Below are 17,729 nucleotides of genomic sequence, written 5' to 3'. Positions count from 1 at the left end.
AAAAAGAGGCAAAACCCAAGAAAATTAAAAAAACAAAAATTAACAGAAAAACCACAATGGGAATTCTTCAAGGATTTAGTGAGAGTACAGAAAATCTTGAGGAAATGAGAACAGAAGGAAATTTCTGAAGAAATTTCTGAAAATATGAAAAACCACTAGACATGAGAACACCATGGAAAATTTGTTTATGATAAGGAATTTGACCATAGTTTAGCCTGCTCCCAGGGAAAAAACAGGATCCAGTGTTTTTCAGATTTGATCAGCATAAATTGTAAAGAGATCATCATTTTCTTGAAATCTTCTGCGATTTTTGTGACTAAGTCCTCTTTACACATACAATAAATACAATCCTGCATTGTGCCACATGCAAAAATAAGGGCTGAACTCCAGCAGTCTGGGCTGTTTCACTTTGTGGCTGTTGATCAGCATTTTTGCACATTTCCTGCATGTAATCCTATTTATCCTAGTAACAGCTATTTCATCTCGCAGCTGCAATATTTCATTTTCACCTGTTTGCAGGAATCTGAGCTACAACGTCCTGGCCACTTAATGCTTGCAATGAGAAAGCAGAGAAATAAAATATTCCTTGCCTCAAAAAGCTTGCACTCAAAATATGTGGCAACAAACTGGATCAGAAAAACAATAGGGAGTATGAAATGAAGGATAGAAATGGCAGCTGAGAGGTTATGATGGAATAAATGTTGTGGAAGGATGTGGAACAGAACACATGAATTGTGTTGATTTTGTCAAAATCACAGATGTCATTTCAACACATCAGTGTTAAAATATCTTTTCTGTCCATGAGCACATTCATTGTTTGATGATGATTTGGCCAGAACCAGGCAGGAGACAACTAATCTCATTGTGTAATAAAACAATCCAGAATGTAATATATATACATTTTAATGGACGAACTGGCATCCAATGCAAAGAAATAATCTGATAAATCTTCTGCCCTGAAGTAAAATAATTTCAGTGCAGCATTACTTCTCTTTTTGCATTAACTCTGACACTGTGACTATTTCTCCCTGCTGTAAATGCATGGTTTTCATCATAAACAATTTTCCCTTCCAAGTGGTGTAACCAAGAGGGAAGAAAAAAGAATTTATTGAAGGAGAGGAAAGAAATGTTGGAGAAGATAATCTAAATTCTAAGGTAATATTATATGCCTGACCCAGTGATTATGGCCAAGAAAAGTAAGAGACTAATGTTTAAGGTAAAGTTAGGTTGAGATGGCTGTGATGGAAATAAATGGCAGAAAATGTGTCCTTCATGATTTTAGGAGGTGATTTTCATGTTTCAGCTGAGAATTGTCTTTGCATGTAACATCACAAAATTACTGGTCCACAGTAATGAGACCTGTGGTTTCATTCCTTAATCTGTTTGCTTCAAAAGATGTCTTAAGAGTGCAGATTTGGATGTATAGGGGGGAAAAGTTTAGGAAATAAAATTAAAAATAAAAAAGGAGAACTTGCTCTGGCCAGAGAGCTAGAACACCTCTCCATTCCTTTCATATTCAAGAATGATGGAATTACCATCAATCTACTTATAAATACTTATTAAAAACTTCATTATTTATGGAGAGGCTGCTGCTGTTATCATTGATTTGCATTTCATGCAGTTTTTACTTTATTCTGTTCACCTGCTGAAGGTGTCTGCAGCACCCCACTGAAGTATCTTCACAAAGGAGGGATTTTGACAGTGACTCCTTTTCAGTCAAAGGTTTGTTTCCTAGTTAAATGCAACTGAGTACTAAATTTTAAAGAAACTTTTCCTTGCCTGCTAAGATTATCTAAAGGCCAAAATCCATAAAGCACTGATTACAAAACTGACACAAAATGGGAGTGCTGCTGTGCTTAAGTTAAGCATGTGTGTAAGCACTTTGACAGATTGTGTTCTGATCAAGAAAACAGTGGAAAGCACCATCTGCTCAGTGACATTTCACGAGACAGTGACAAAGTTCTGAAGTCTAATCTTCAGTGCAGATGAAGAAGAGATCTGTCTGGAGCAACAAACTATCATAAAATTAATTTACCAGCAGAAGCAGGCAATTCCTCCACAGTCCCCAGCTCTTCAACTTCCTCACATTAATTTTGAAGTTTATAAGAAAAATAATTCATAATGCATCCCTGCTGGAGGCAAGAGGCTCAGTGAGGGTAAGCCAGAGGGATCATTTTGGTTTTCTGTGGTAAAAATGGTGAAGGAAATCACATCTCTCATAAGATGACTAATTTACCAGAGCCAGCTCCAATCGTTATAACTCTGTCTATAGTGAGATTGGCATCACTGTAAGTTGCTGCATTTTCTGCTTAGTCAACCTCGTTTCTGAGAAATATCCATCCCACAATTAATAAGGTTTTCCTAGGGATAAAATCTTCCCTACAATTTAAGTGATTGAGAGTTGAAAATATCTAGGTGTACATCCACATGCTGCCAGACATGGCTGTGGAACAAAATCAAATAAATAAAATTACCAGATCAGATTGATGAGGCCTGGTTTTTTTTTAAACACTATTGCTTGAAACTGAAAAATGAATATGTGATCTACTCCCACTCTCATAATGCACAAATCAAGGAAAAAGAGTGAACAGTAAATACTAAGTGATGGCCTGCTGAAAAATATGCCAAGTCAACAAGGATGGATTGGCACACTGAGGTTCAAAACCCTATTTTGTGTGTTAGCCTCTGGCCCAAAGACTTCATGTTGTAGCAAAAGTGAAAAGTTCCAGTGGCCACAGCAGCAGAAATGGACCAGCTGGGACTTGGCAGAGACTCAATCCCTGTGACTCACTGAGTGGCAGCAGGTGACAAATGTGGAGTGGAAAGGAAGATGAAAAAGTGTTTTTTTCTGTCATTTCTAACCAGCCAGGGTCACTCATAAGCCTTGTGTCATCCAAGGAGGCAGCATAATTTATCATAATGCAGTGAGACATGCACTGCAGCGTGCAGCACTCTGTGACAAATCATTCCTTACCTGAGTGCTCTGAAAGCCATGCTCTGAGCTGGGGTGATGCTCCTGTTTCCATTCCAGCTTGGTCATCAAAGGAATAGCTGCATTTAACACATCAGCTGGAGTGACTGAGATCCAGAGATCATGGCAATCATGAAATGCCTGATGACTCCCTCCTTGCAGTGACTGCTTCTGATTTCTCACTCAGGCAGCACCACTGAGCCTTTCCCTTCTTCCCTTCATGGTGCAAGGGTTGTCCCCTTGGCTGTGGCCTCAGTGGCTGTGTGCTGGGACACCAGATCAGTGATGGCAGCATCTACACCGCTGAGGAACTGATTTTCATGTTTCTGTTTTCAGCACAGGAGTAGATTTTGAAATGCAGGTTGTCACAAATCGCTGAAGAAAGGCTCAATCTTCTCCTGTTCCTCTCCAAAACTCAAGGCAACCCTGCTGAACCCCAGCTGAGGATCCTCTCAAACCATTAATAGGCCCTTGCTTCGTTACATTTGTCCACTTAATGAACACTGTTAATCTAGGTGATACAGAAATAATCCCCACAGCATCTTTATTCCCTGGCCCATCAGTGATCCCTCACAAACTGTACAGCAGCAGCAGCTCATCCAAAACCAGGCAGAAAGCTATGATTAAAACATCCTGAATGATGATGAACCTCACTTGCAATTATGACAGCAGATCTTTGGCATTTATAAGCTGGGAAAACTCCTGCATTCAGGGAAGCTCTGTCCCCACTGACTCTGTTATTACAGATTTGTTACACTTGACTGATAGAACAAAGTGCCAGGATAACACCACTTAAGGCCAATTATTTTGCAGCAGCACTGATTTAATGGTTCCCAGATTCCCACGTATTTCAGGTTCTGCTGCTGAGACAGGATTTAGGAGTTTGGAGCTGGGGTGTTCACTGCAGCCTCGTTAAATACAGGCAGATTCTCTTTAATTGAGCTGTGCACCCCTGAACTGCAGCCTCATGCTCTTGTCTCACCCACTTCAGATGCAGAGGGCAAATAGATTCTCCATCATTGCTCAGAGAAATGCCACTAGATTTTCTAACAAGCTAAAAGCCAAGGATATTTGAATAGAGTGCCCAGATCATCATATATCTGTCAGTAACAAAAGTGTGACTAAATCGAATCAAGTTGAAATTAAAAAGCTTTTTAGATTATCAGCTATTTGCCAGACTGACAATCATCATGTCTTATCAGCTGTAAGCCTCAGCTTCTTTAAAAATGGTGCAAACTGTATGTATACACACAAAAAAAAATTAGGAAAAAAAATATTTCTCTCCCCGTCTGTGTATCTCTAAACCAGTGGAGAAGGAGACAACTTTGAATATCGCCCTCTGGTATTTCTGGTTTCCTAAATCATAAACATAATAAAAATTCTCCTAAGATTTTAGCTAATATTGTACACTCCCATGTTTGTATTTAAAAAATATTAATGCCACTGTCTTCATTTTATAAAGCACTTGTGTTTCCTTGTATTTATTTACCCCCCGACCCAAATATCCCAAATACATGATTCCAGAATAACCCCACATTATATTATAATGACAGAATATCTCTTTTTGTGAATATTACTGACAGTAATAGTGGTTATTCAGTGACAATTTTATCTTTCCCATAACAAAACTATATTTCCTCATAAGCATTGTTTTTGCTATAGTATCCTAAAAGTAACAATATTCCTGCAGAAATATCCTAAAAGCAGCAACATTCCTGCAGAATGAAAGTATCTTCTTATATGAAGATCTAATGACAGTAAATTGTTGGAAATAATTATCTGTAAGAATTCAGTACTTTAAAATTTTGTGAATAAGTTAAGCCTGCATATGTGACAGTGGGAGTGAAATATCTTCATCTTTTTATGGGGTCACAGGTAGCAAAATAAAATAATTAATTATTAATAACTTTCAAGTAATATTAGTGCTAAAGGTGATGTTTCTAGTAAACGTGTTATATCATCAGTCTAATATGAAAAGATGCAGGGCTTTTGCTACTTTCACTGCTTTATAAAGAGGATATCATGTCAAATATGTAAGTGATATGCCTTAAAATCACACTAATTATTGACACAGCTATATATTTCTGAACAGAAGACACATTATTTCCATTCCTTGTGACAGAATGTAAAAAAAAAAAACAACCAACCAACCAACAAAAAAAAGAAAAAAAAAAACACAAAAAACCCACCCCAAAGCCACAAAAAACCTTTGTTTTATACAGAAGGTACAAGAATACTCCTTCATTCAGGACAGAACCTCTGTGTACTGAGATTAAAACTCCCTCCAGAGGATGAGGAACAGGTAGGAATGTCCCCAGATGCAGAGGTCAGTCACACCTGGCTCATCCTGCACAGACCCTTTCCTTCCCCTGCAGCTGCCACTGGCATGGGATCAGAAGGGATCACTGCAGGAGGCAGATTTTTAACAATATTTGTATTATCCTTCTCCCCCTCAAACCCTTTTCCAGCAGCTTTGCCCCTTTTTAACAACATGCCAAAAGTAGGGAGGAGTTCATTTGCTCTTCCCAGGCTGCATGGACTGTCATTAAGGGATGACAAGAGAGATAGAGTTGTCAGAATAATTTTTAATATTCTGAAAAGATGTGAAGAACAGCTTGCTTTATATGTATACATTTTGGTTTGCCTTGGGCTGTTTATGGAAATTCTCACAAATCCTTCAGGCCTTACAAATTATGTCATAAATTATTATCTGTCCAACAGCTTACACTAAAAGCACAATATTCATTATTTACTGTTCACCTCTAGGTTAAAATGTTATAATCTAGTCCCGGGGTAAAACAGTGTCACACAAGGTAGAAAATTTGCAGTTAACAGCTCCAGACAGCACATGGTTGTAGTGAGCAATTTGAGGACAGCTGCAAGATGCAGTGCATTCTTCATAGTGCTAAATAAATGCAGAATAAATAGAACAAAAACAATCTATTAATTACTTTTCATATTTAATAGCATCATAATATTGTTATTTTAAGGTCAAGAATGAAATTATGGGTATTTCATACTAATATCTCGCAGAGCAAGCTGGATGCCCTGAGATACTGGTTTGGGGAGAGAATTTTTTTTGGGTGCACAATAATAAATTACTCAGCTATTGAAGAGTACATTTATGACCTAACACTGTTGCAGTGTTGCAGAATTTATTTATCCACATTATTTCTTCAGAGAGGAAATTGCTGTGATGTCCTTACCAAATGGAAATGGCTGTCAGGAATTCAGTAATTACATGTGGCTTCTCGGTTAATATTGTGACAAGAAAATGACATATGAACACAGATTTCAAATATCCCATTAATTTCAGGCTTTTTTAGTGTTTTCAGTTTGGAAATGCAAGAAATATCTCCTACAGATTCAACAAAGGATCTCTGCCTCTTCAAAATTTATTATATCCCATTTTTCCCCCCTAAGTTCAGATTGAACTGGAAGTGGGGGAAAAAATAAACTCTCTTTACAGAGGAAACTCTGCAACTTCATTAATAAATAGAGGTACTTTCATGAAATGTTGAGCTTTTTTTTACATTTTAATAGTCCTGTTATATCTGACTGAGATGTTTATTTTCCCCAAAGCAGCCCAGTTAAAAGTTGAGTTGGTTAGGTAATAATTCCTGGGGTAATTATTACCTTCCCCTCTGGAAGCAGCCCAGAGGCTTCTTTTGGTTCACTTTTGTTGTGTCTGGTCCAGATTCTGGTTGGAAAACAGAACACCCTTGTAGCTGGAATAAGAATAAATAATATTTTAAGAAACGTGTTTGTAAGATTAGCTTATTGTTCTTAAAGCAGGGAAGAAAGATAGGAAAAGTACTAGAAGCTGCAGCCATGCTTTAGCAATCTACAAAGCTACAAATATATGAAAAATATATAAAAAGCTAGTAGTCTTAGGCATCCCAGCAAGTGCTTTTAGTTGAAGTCACCCCTAAGAACCACATTCCATTGACCCAAAAATTTGCTGAAATGATGCAAATATGGCTTTGTTGGCTTTGTCATCCTGGTTTGGAGGTCAGCACCAAGTGTCTGCTGCAAGGACATGAGACCTCTGATCTTTACCCAGAGGCACTTGATGGGACTTTTTTGGCCCATTTTTTGTCCAAGATGAGTTTTTATCAAGATTCTTGTGCACACAGACCATGACCCTCCAGTCATCACTAACCTCCATTAGTCTCTTTAAAAATGTGATTTGCATTCGTGACTTATTGGTGTTTTATTTTCTCCTCCAACCCCTTCCACAAGCTCAGCTCCATGCTACAGACATCCTTAAATTTATATTCACAGCCTGTTAAAACTGTGTCGTTCACCAGCTCACTTGGAGTTATCCACACCCAGTTCACACTCTTTGTTCAGAAATTTATCTATTGGAGACATTTCCAGTTCTTGGCTAGGAAAGGTTAGACACAGCAAACAAAATCACCTCTTGTTTTGTGGGAAAATACAGTGCTGGTTCAGGAGCACTGCAGCTTTAGAGGAAAGTAGCCATTATGAGGTAAAATATCTTCCCTGGAGGTCTGAAAAGGGATTGCCTAAGACTGTGTTTTGAGAAAATATGGTGTATGAGATACTGATATAACAAAAAGGAAAAAAATTATATTTTCTGTTTCTTTCGTATGCCTTTTTTGACCTTTTTTACTCAGCTAAAGCACAGGCCTGAATCCTGTTGCTCATGGCTCAGGACTGACTGGCTGGTTATAAGGCAAAAGAGGGGTGTTATCATGCAGAATAAATTCCCCAGAGCAAGAAAAAACCCTAATATTTTCCTTTTTGTTTCTCACGAGTCTCATAAACCTCCCTCAAGGAGCAGCAAGAACACAGGCTCATATGCACAAGCTTTAAACACATCTTTAAACCTCTGACTTTAAGTTTTCTAAATGGCAAGCATTGGCGATGAAAAAATGTTAGCATAAAGTAAATATTAATAAGCTATTAGAATTATTATTGCAAATTAAGCATTTTATCAGGGACATACTTTAGTAAATGGTATTCCAAAGCTCTTAATCCTCAAACTTGTCTCAGAAAAAAATCAATGTTTTTTAATTAACACTATATAGTAACCTGTTGAATACATATTAATTGTGTAGAGGAAAAGAACTGTAATAAAAGAAGGGCTTTAATACACACACACACATATATATTTATATATGTCAATGTGTATGAATTTATATATGGATATTTTTGTGTATGTGCAAAATAAAACACAAAACCAAAGTTTTCTGAAACATACACATTCAATATTAGTATTATAAATGTTCACCCCATTTAGGAGCTAGTGTGCTATCTGATTTTCTTAAAGACATGTGAAATGAGTGATACCATTATTCTGGATCAAAATTACCACTTTTGTGTGAGTCTCCAGACATATTACTGAGATAAGGGCATAATTATAGAATGTTTTTTAAATACACCTCCCTCATTTTCATTAGCTCTCTGAGGTTTCATCTTAAGAACAACAACTTTTTCTGATAATTATGTAAATTAGGATAAAGAATTAATTCCCATATTGAGAGAGAGAGAGAGGGAGAGAGAGAGAGGGAGAGAGAGCACACACATGCACAAAATTTCTCTTAAAATGGTCCTAAACACAAACACAGAAATCTGTACTTTTGGGTGGTTTCCCACAGATCTGGAAGCCTCATTTCCTAAGGGTTTTTTCGTGGAGGTAATTGCACAGCTGACATAGAAGGGAGTAGTAAAAATACATTATTTTTTTATGATGATACATTATTTTTTTTACAGAATGGTTTGGATTGGTAAAGATCATTTCATTCCCCTCCCTGCCCTGGCAGGGACACCTCCCACTGTCCCAGGCTGCTCCAAGCCCCAGTGTCCAGCCTGGCCTTGGACACTGCCAGGGATCCAGGGGCAGCCACAGCTTCTCTGTCACCCTGTGCCAGGGCCTGCCCACCCTGCCAGGGAACAACTCCTTCCCAATATCCATCCATCCCTGACCTCCTCAACTCTGGTCCCACAATCTTCCCTTGTCGTTTTTACAGCTCAGCACTAAGAGCTGGAACTATTGGTTAATTTTAAATCCCCTGTCTTACTGGGAGATGGGAGCTTCATGAGTGTCTGCTGTTTGCTCAGGCTTCCAACAGCAGGCAGTAATTGTTATTAGGGTGGCTAGCAACCCCAGACTCGGTCTCATTCACAAGGTTCTTTGATATTTGGCCAATTAGCCTAATATGATGTAAAATACCATTTATTAGACACAGAAGATAACAAACATTCAAACATAGATCAGATTTACATATATGTACAGTAAAAGACACAATTCCAAAACTATAAATGCTAAAATGCAATCATGGAGTAAATGCTTGCAAAAACTATAAAAATAGATAAGATTTCAATTTATAGAAAGGTAGCTATTCTTCTTATTATTAGCTAGCCAGAATAATACAATTTTAGGAAACTAATGATCTTACCAAAATCCAATTTTGGTGCTGGGATACATCAGAATCCTCCCTCCATCCTGCAAGAAATTACCACCAACTTCAGACTCTGGGGAAAAGTCCTCCACGCATCTTCAGAGCGTCTGGAAAAAACTTCTACCTCTGGGACATTTCCATGAGTTTTTATAGTATAAAAGTGTGCTTTGTTGCTCATTAAGAGTGATTTTGTTTATTTTCCCACATTCTCTCTTCATTCCAAAATGTGAGAAGATTTTATTAGGTTACTAAGGGTATTTCACTCAATAAAGTGACATTTCAAAAATAATACCCAGATGGGCTAAGTTATTCCACCCTGTCCTTTCTGTGAGTTAAGTGCTGTGCAATGAGTCACAGCTCTCTCTTATAAATGGAGTAGAAATCTATTAGGAGCTGGATTTTACCAAATATGAGCAAGATGAAACAGTAAAATGTCAGGGAAGACTGGGGAAAAGCTTCTTGCAAGGCCAGCAAGGCTTCAAGGTGCATTTTTGCTAATATAGAATTTTGTGGGATGAGAAGAGGGATGTTCAATGAGGATTCTTCCTTTAAGTGGCCACTCTACCTCCTTAATTAACAGGCTTTGAATCTGTAGATTTACTGCCATAGTTGTTTATATCTTTTCACATTCTTTATAAAGAAAATTATTATTCTATATAAAATAATTTATGTTATTTTATATAGATTTTATTTCGATATAACATTTGTGGTTTTATTCTGATATAACATTTTTTATTTTGATATTTATTTTGATATAACATGTGTGTTTTGCACATATAGGCACACTATATATAAAATTATTTTCCCAGGAGGAGGAGGTGTGTCTGCCAGGGGGCTTTCACCACTTCCCTACCTCAAAAGCCCCATGTGCCTTTCCTTGTCCCTTGAACTACTCAGGTCTATTAAAAAGTCCTTCCCACTACAGAAAAAGTCTTCAAATGTAAGTTCAAAGAACCTGGTGCACAAGAGAACTTTGAAAATGCCTTTGAGTGCCTGGTAGCAGCTGCTATTAAATTCACTGACTTCTGGAGTGCCAGGAATGCCTGGTGGTCTAGAGAAGGTGTCCCTGCCCACAGCAGGGGTTGGAACTGGATGATCTTTAAGGTCACTTCAAAACCAAACCATTCTGTAATTCTGTTATTCAATGGTCAGAGCTCAGAGCTACCCTTCTGTAATTATGCTTAACAAAAATTAGATGCATTTATTTGCACACATCAGAAGAATATTATCCCAGTTTTTCCAGTCTTCTTCTTTTTTTTTTTTTAGGTAAAAATTAGCACCATTAAATTAATTTATGCAAGCAGTTGAACTCTGCTTGCTGCCTCCCTTCCTAAATATTCCTCCCCTTCTCCTCCACCCCAAAATGGCTAGAAATAGATTCAGAAATTCATATTTCACTGCTATAAAATAAAAAGTTCGGTGGAGAGAAATTAAATTGCTGCTCAGCATACCTGTAAATAAGACTGGGTAGGAAGTACAAAAGACTTGCAAATTATAGTAAATTATACGTCAGGAAGTATAGTCTTGATGTTCAGTGCTCTGGAATAACAACTACCTCTGTCTTTCCAGTTTTTGCCTCTGATATCAGTTTCACAAAGTATAAAGTTTTCATTCCATTTCTTTTAGTGTATGTTGAGTGACAAGGTGAATGCCAGTCTCCCAGATATTTGGTCCACAGAGGGTTTTTTTCTAGAAAAATGTCAATATCAGACTGATTTAGAATCGAGTAGGACAACCTAAGGTGTGTTACAAATTAATATATAGCCTCATCTGAAATTACACAGGAAATGTAGATAGTGGTATTTTTCAAGTGATACAATTAGCAATTACCATGATTACCTGTCAGAGAGGATACCTACCTGTGTAAGTGTGGGTGTCTTTTGTTTGCCTGCAGGAATTTGAAAGATTTTCTTGGAACAAGATGCCTAAATGTCACAAATGTTTTCATGTTTTCAGCCTGCAGCCTCTCCCAGTTCCATGGCGGGGTCTGGGTGTTCACTGTCTCCAGGCAGGAAATCTCTGTAGAAGCAAGAAATGCATTGGTCAACTGCTTTAGGCAGCATGGACACTGGGAGGTATTTTATTTCACATTTAAGTGTGCAATTTTATAGGCTATTTTAAAAAAACCAAAACCAAACCAAACGAAACAAACAAAAACAAACAAAAAACCCCAAACAAAACAAAACCAAAAAACCCCAAACCAACCAACCAACAAACCTGTCAATCAACCAGGCTGAAAAACAAAAAAACCCCAGAAATCCCCAAAACCAAACCAAACCCAACCAAACCAAACCAAACCAAACCAAAACCAAACAAATTAAACAAACAAACAAAACCTCTCTAACAAACAATCCCAAACAAAAAACCCCAAACAAACAAACAAAAAACCCCAAACAAACAACCAGAAAAAAAAACCCAAAACCCCAAAACAACAACCAAAATCAAAACAAAAACAAACAATCCCCCCCAAAAAAACCCCAAATCAACCTGAAACCATATGTCACAGTGAAATTGCAAGGAGCTAAAAGCAAGTAATTTCAAAGAGTCACAGCATGAAATAGGTTCAATCTGATCCCAATTCAAACTTTAATCATTAGCTTCTCTGAAAATAGCATAAGAGCTGCTTTTACTGTTGATTTTGACAACAATGTCACAATAAGAAATCTGAAAATCCACTTTCTGTCCTGAGGAGAGAACAGAAGTAAAGTGACTGTAATGGTGCTAAGAAAATCTCTGCAGAGTTACTGTGTTTTAGAACTATAAACAATATTAACAGAATATCTGTGCAAGTATATTTCTATAAATTCTTAAAGTATATGGATATAGGGTATGAACCTACAGGCTTATATAATGCCATTGATGATTTAATGGCATTAAACCTGAAAATTTAAGAACTGGACTGTAACAAGTGTGGAAAAGTAGGGGTTTTTTTAGCAAGTTCTTTTAGACAGACAACCAGGCTGGAAAATATATAATTAGAAGTGTCTTACATGTCATTACTTGAGTAAAGGGATGTGGGGACCAGAAATGCCTCATGCTAGACATAAATCAAACACAATTTTGAATACAAAATGATCAAAGAAATGTTTTCACCTAGAAAAATTTCTGAAACAATTCAGATATTTTGAGGTATCTCTAAAATCTTTCAAGGTCATAAGTATTATTTGGGGTGTTTTACTTATTTTTTAAATTAACCTAAATTTCAAATGAATGGGACTTTTAAATAAACTGTGCAGGATTTGAAAGGGTGCACAAGCAAGATGAAAAATTCTGGACAGGGGACCCTCAGCTGCCAGATTTATGGCACCTTTGTGCTGTGAAAGAGCCAATATATGAGATTGATACTATTACAAACATTTACTCGTGTTTCCTACCAACCCTTAAAACTTATGATGTGCTTGCAAGAAAATACACTGAAGCTGTGTACACTGGACAGCCCTGAAATGCAAATGGCTAGAATATTAAACATGGCAATGATTCCCTACAGTCAAAAATTGCCTTTCCCTCTTTCTTCAGAGGTCTACTGCCTTCTAAACTACAATTACCTCACTTTAAAGATTTCTGATTTTAATCTGAACCTCTCTGGGAATTCTTATTTCTGGGTGTCTCTGCTGATTTTTTGTGGCATGATTCTTTCCTGCCCTTTGCTTCACACTGCAATGTATTAGATTTCTCCTTATTATATGATTATAAGAATTTTCTACTTCCTGAGGGCGTTTTGAGGCTAAATGCATTAATATGTATGAGGGGCTCAAACTATAGCAACAAGCACCACTGGGGCTGTATGTGTGCATGTGTGTATTTATCTCTGCAGAAATATATAATATATAATGTATAATATATTATATATATAATATATGTAACATATAACATATAGAATATATCATAAAATATATATTATAGCATATTATATATATGTAACATAATGAAAAATATTAATATATATTTTGTTATAAAATATATCTTTATTATTTATATATGATTTATTAATGTATTTATTAAAATATATTTTTGTTTATTTTAATGTAAAATATTAAAATACATATAATATAATAATGTATAGTATAAAATATATCTTATAGTATAGTTAGTATAGTACATATAATATATAAAATATAATGTATTGTGTATATATTAATTATATATTATATATTAATTCTATCTGCACATCTACACACATATATTAAAACTGATGTATTTTATTGCTGACTGGTACATATAACCATTACATGAATGTACAAATGCTCTGCACTTCCTCTGCATTGTTTTCTCCCTGACCAAGCAGATATGTTTGTTATTCTGTCAGCTTCACTGTGTTTATTATTTTTAATAAACTGCATTGCTGGATGCTGTGTCTATAAAAACATGGGGGAGCTCTCCTTAATGTTGGATTCATCTCCTGATTCTTGAGATGTTTCCAGGAGGACTGGTGCCTGAACTTACCTTGGCTCTACTTCAGCCTTTCCTTCAAAAAAACAATTTTCAAGTTTTGTCTTTTTGGGTTTTTTTCCATATTCACGAAAATATTTTTTTTAAGTTCACTCAAATTTCAAAGGAATTGGACTTTTAAATAAACTGTCCAGGTTTTGAAAGGGTGCACAAGCAAGATGAAAAACTCTGCATGGGAGACCCTCAGCCTAAGTTTTCTGTTTTGGTTTGGTTTTGTTTGGCTGTGACGTGGCAGTGCCTGTTTATTAGACACAAAATCTCCAAAGCCTGCAAGTTTTTGTATAGCCTGTACATCCCAGGTAAATTTGGTCCTCATTTTCCTAATCACTGAACAAATATAGAAGTCAGAACATGTTCACAGGAAAGCACAAAATATGAAACATGTCTGGATTTACAGTTTCTCTTCACTAACTTGATGCTCTGTATTTCAGACAGGAGAATTCTACAGATACTAATTCTATATATTCAAGTTTTTTTAGGTACACTTGCCCTTTTTTTGACTTTTAAGCATGGCTCAGGACACAGTGGGTATCCAGGGCACGTTGTAGACTCTGAGCTGAAATACTTTCAGCTTGGAAAGCTGAGCTTCAGCACCACTGGTTGCCAGCATCACATGGATAATAACACTGACACAGGAAGATCTTGGAGTTGAGACCAATTTACATCTTGTGGGCATTCTAGACCTAACTTAAATACTGATTTCTAGCCCAAGTCTATAGAAAACTTGAGCAGGATGAGCAGAGAGGCACTGACTGACATTTAGGTGTTGTTGGGATTGCACAGCAGACATCCTTGTCTTGTCTTGGCCGACCCACCTCACCTCTGCTTCCCTCATGGACCTTAACGCAGATGTAAATTTAGAATTTTGACACTTGTTTAGAGCTGTAATAGAGAATAATTGCAATGCTGCATTTTAAAGGGAACTGTGGGCATTTTAATCTTTGTTTTATAGCACTATAGTTTACTGTAATGGAGGGAAAAAAACAGTCTGTATGATATCACTGCAAAGAATGTTTTAATTACAAGTCAGAAATGTACCATTTGCTTTTAATAAACTCACAACTAGTGTAGTCTGCTTTGCAAGGTAAAAGGTTCTTTTCCAATGATATTTTAAAAAATATAATTATAAACTGAAGTCTGTTTATCTAGCAACTTGCTTATACATTACACTTTATACACACAGTACATAAAGTCAGTATATTAGCCAAAAAATTCAGTGGAGAGTTTGAATGTGAGATTTTAACACTGGAAACTTGTATAATTACAAAGATTTTTCTACTTATTAATTATTCTAGATGACTAAATGGACTACTGACAGAGCAGCTTTGGTGGGCACCTGGTGTCCATCCAGGGTCAACTCACCATTTCAAAGCTGACCACCAGGGAATCCATGCCCCGACAGCAAAAAAACACATTTATTTCCATTTGTGACCTAATTGTCTTTTCAGTTGTTGACTCACTAGTAGCTGAAAGTTCCATTCCATTGCATTACTTTCAGGTGAACTAGATAGCTACACCTCTACTGGAAGTAAAAGCAGATATATTACACTTAGAGCAGACAGCCTGCTTCTGAGCAGGCAGTATTTGTCACCTGAAAAAGATTTGGAGCTTTGATCAGGTTCTTCTTTTTTTTTTTTTTTTGTTTTTTCAGAGATCTCCTGTGATGGCTATTTATGCTTCTAGAGACTTTATGCAAAAAGGAATTTGCTCAAGCTCTAACCTGGCCTTTTCATAGACATCCTACTATGTGTAATATAACACAAGACAATGCTTTACAAGCAGGATATTTTATAAAAAAAAAAATACTCACCTTAGAAGTCAGTGAAATGTATGGTAGCTGTAAGATAATTGCACTGTATTTCACAGAGCAAAATTCTTGAAATTAATAGCTTAAGCAAATATGGTCATAAACAATTTGTCACATGGTTCAAATTTTAGGAGTTTTCCAAGCACTGCCACTCTCACTGAAGGAAACATACCTGAAAAAACACTCATTAGTAGTTTCTGCACAGTGGGGGTCAGCTAGAAATTTCATGCTTTTTGTCTTACTGTTCCTGATGATCCTTCATTCTGTGGCAAAACACCTCTTGTTGACATCCAGTCATTTTACTTCCTATTACTAAAAACCATCCCATTTTATTTCCCCTTTCTCAAAATCATTAAACTCTGCCTGTGTAACTGTGCAATCCTTCCTGCATGGATACTTCCTCCCAATTTCGTGCCACTACACAGTTTAATTACAAAAACTGGTTTGTGTGCCAGACTCTGAATGAAAAAGGAAAATTATGTCCTTTGCAGTTAAAACTCTTCTGAATTTTTTGTGATGTCCTCAGACACGCTCTCTTTTCTACCCACCCAGTTGCCAGCCCTACTTTAGTTTTTGCTCTAGTCTGGAATTCTTGTAGTAACAGTCCTTTTACTCATCTTCTCTGCTTCAAAAAGTAATTACCCAAGTGGTTTGTAAATGTCTTAGAAGTTTAAATTTCTCATAAGGCATAACTGGCTTCATTGTCTGCTATTAAATCAAAACTTGGGGAATTAGAATCAGATTCATGAATCCCCGAGTAGAAACCCTCTCACAATTCTACCTCAAAGAGTTTTGACCCAAGATGTTAAGATTTGTATCACATTTACTCAAATCATTCATGTATAAAGCATATAATCATCTTTACCTGGATGTGTTCCACATTTATTTCAAACCTAATTGATATTTCAATCCTTTTCTGTTATCTTTTCTCATACCTTCTACCAGGAACAAAAAGTATTTTAATTCAGTTTTCCAGCCTCCCACAAATACTAGGGGACAGAGGTGTCCCAGCCAATAATTCCCTTCCACGCCTATGGTTATAACTTTCATAAATTCTGCAAGAAAGAAAGGGAGGAAGAAAAAGTTATTTCAAGTGTAGAATCTATCAAAATGTCTCTTTTAACACATATGTATAATTGTACATATTTTTGAGCAAATTTGCAGAGAAATTCCACAGATGTGTGTGCTGAAAATAGGTCTGCCTCTGTTTTTTGTTGCCCTTGTTTTATTGTTTGGGGTTTTTTCTTTCAATTTTTAATTTTAACAAAATTTCTGGCTGACCAGAGGGTCAGTCTTCACTCCAGTGTCAGGCAGGCACTACCATGTGGAAACACTCCTGCTACCAGTGCCGATTCCTAAAAGTGGAGTTTAAAACTGAAAATATTACTCAGGTCAAGTTCTGTAAGCAAGAAATTCATCTTAGGGCTGGAAGTTGCCCTAAAAGTTTTGCAAGTACAGAGTTTTTGCTGAATTTTTCTTGACTGTGTTATTTAGAAAGAAACCTTTCAGTCCTGCAGGAGAGAATAACTGGCATTTGGGGTCAGGCTAAACAACCTCTAGATTTTAACATTCAACTCCAGTTAAAACAAGATTTTTCAAATTTCAAAATTTTGAATTCTTCACTACACTGGGTGAGTTTGAAAACTGAGACAAAAAAAAAAAAAAGCAAATTCCACTTTTGTAAAGCTCCAAAGTGTGAGGAATAATGGTGTGCAAGGAAAGAAAAGGTATTTTCTTTCTTTTCAAATTAAATTGACTATCAAATATGCAATTTTTTTTTAATTCATGTTGAGTAAAATTCTTTTATGTTTGGTTTTATTTTCTTTTTTTTTTTTTTAATGCTGGTTTAAAGTTCGTGTTTGGCAAGGCAACTTAAGGCTGCACACAGGACCTGTGTGTTTATCTTAGAACACTGAATGCTCTTTTAGCATCATTTCCATCAGCCAGAAAAATGGATATAATCTCCAGTGCCTCCTGCTCCAGCAGGGTTGTCTATTGATTGTCACCTTATTAATGTCAGGTGGACTAAAGGCTGCAGACTTTGTTCTCTGCAGGAACCTGTCTGGCTGACCTT

Source organism: Lichenostomus cassidix, chromosome Z (genome assembly GCF_008360975.1).
Source record: "Lichenostomus cassidix isolate B80296 chromosome Z, HeHo_3.0, whole genome shotgun sequence".
NCBI classification, from domain to species: domain Eukaryota; kingdom Metazoa; phylum Chordata; class Aves; order Passeriformes; family Meliphagidae; genus Lichenostomus; species Lichenostomus cassidix.
This window is presented reverse-complemented; position numbering follows the sequence as displayed.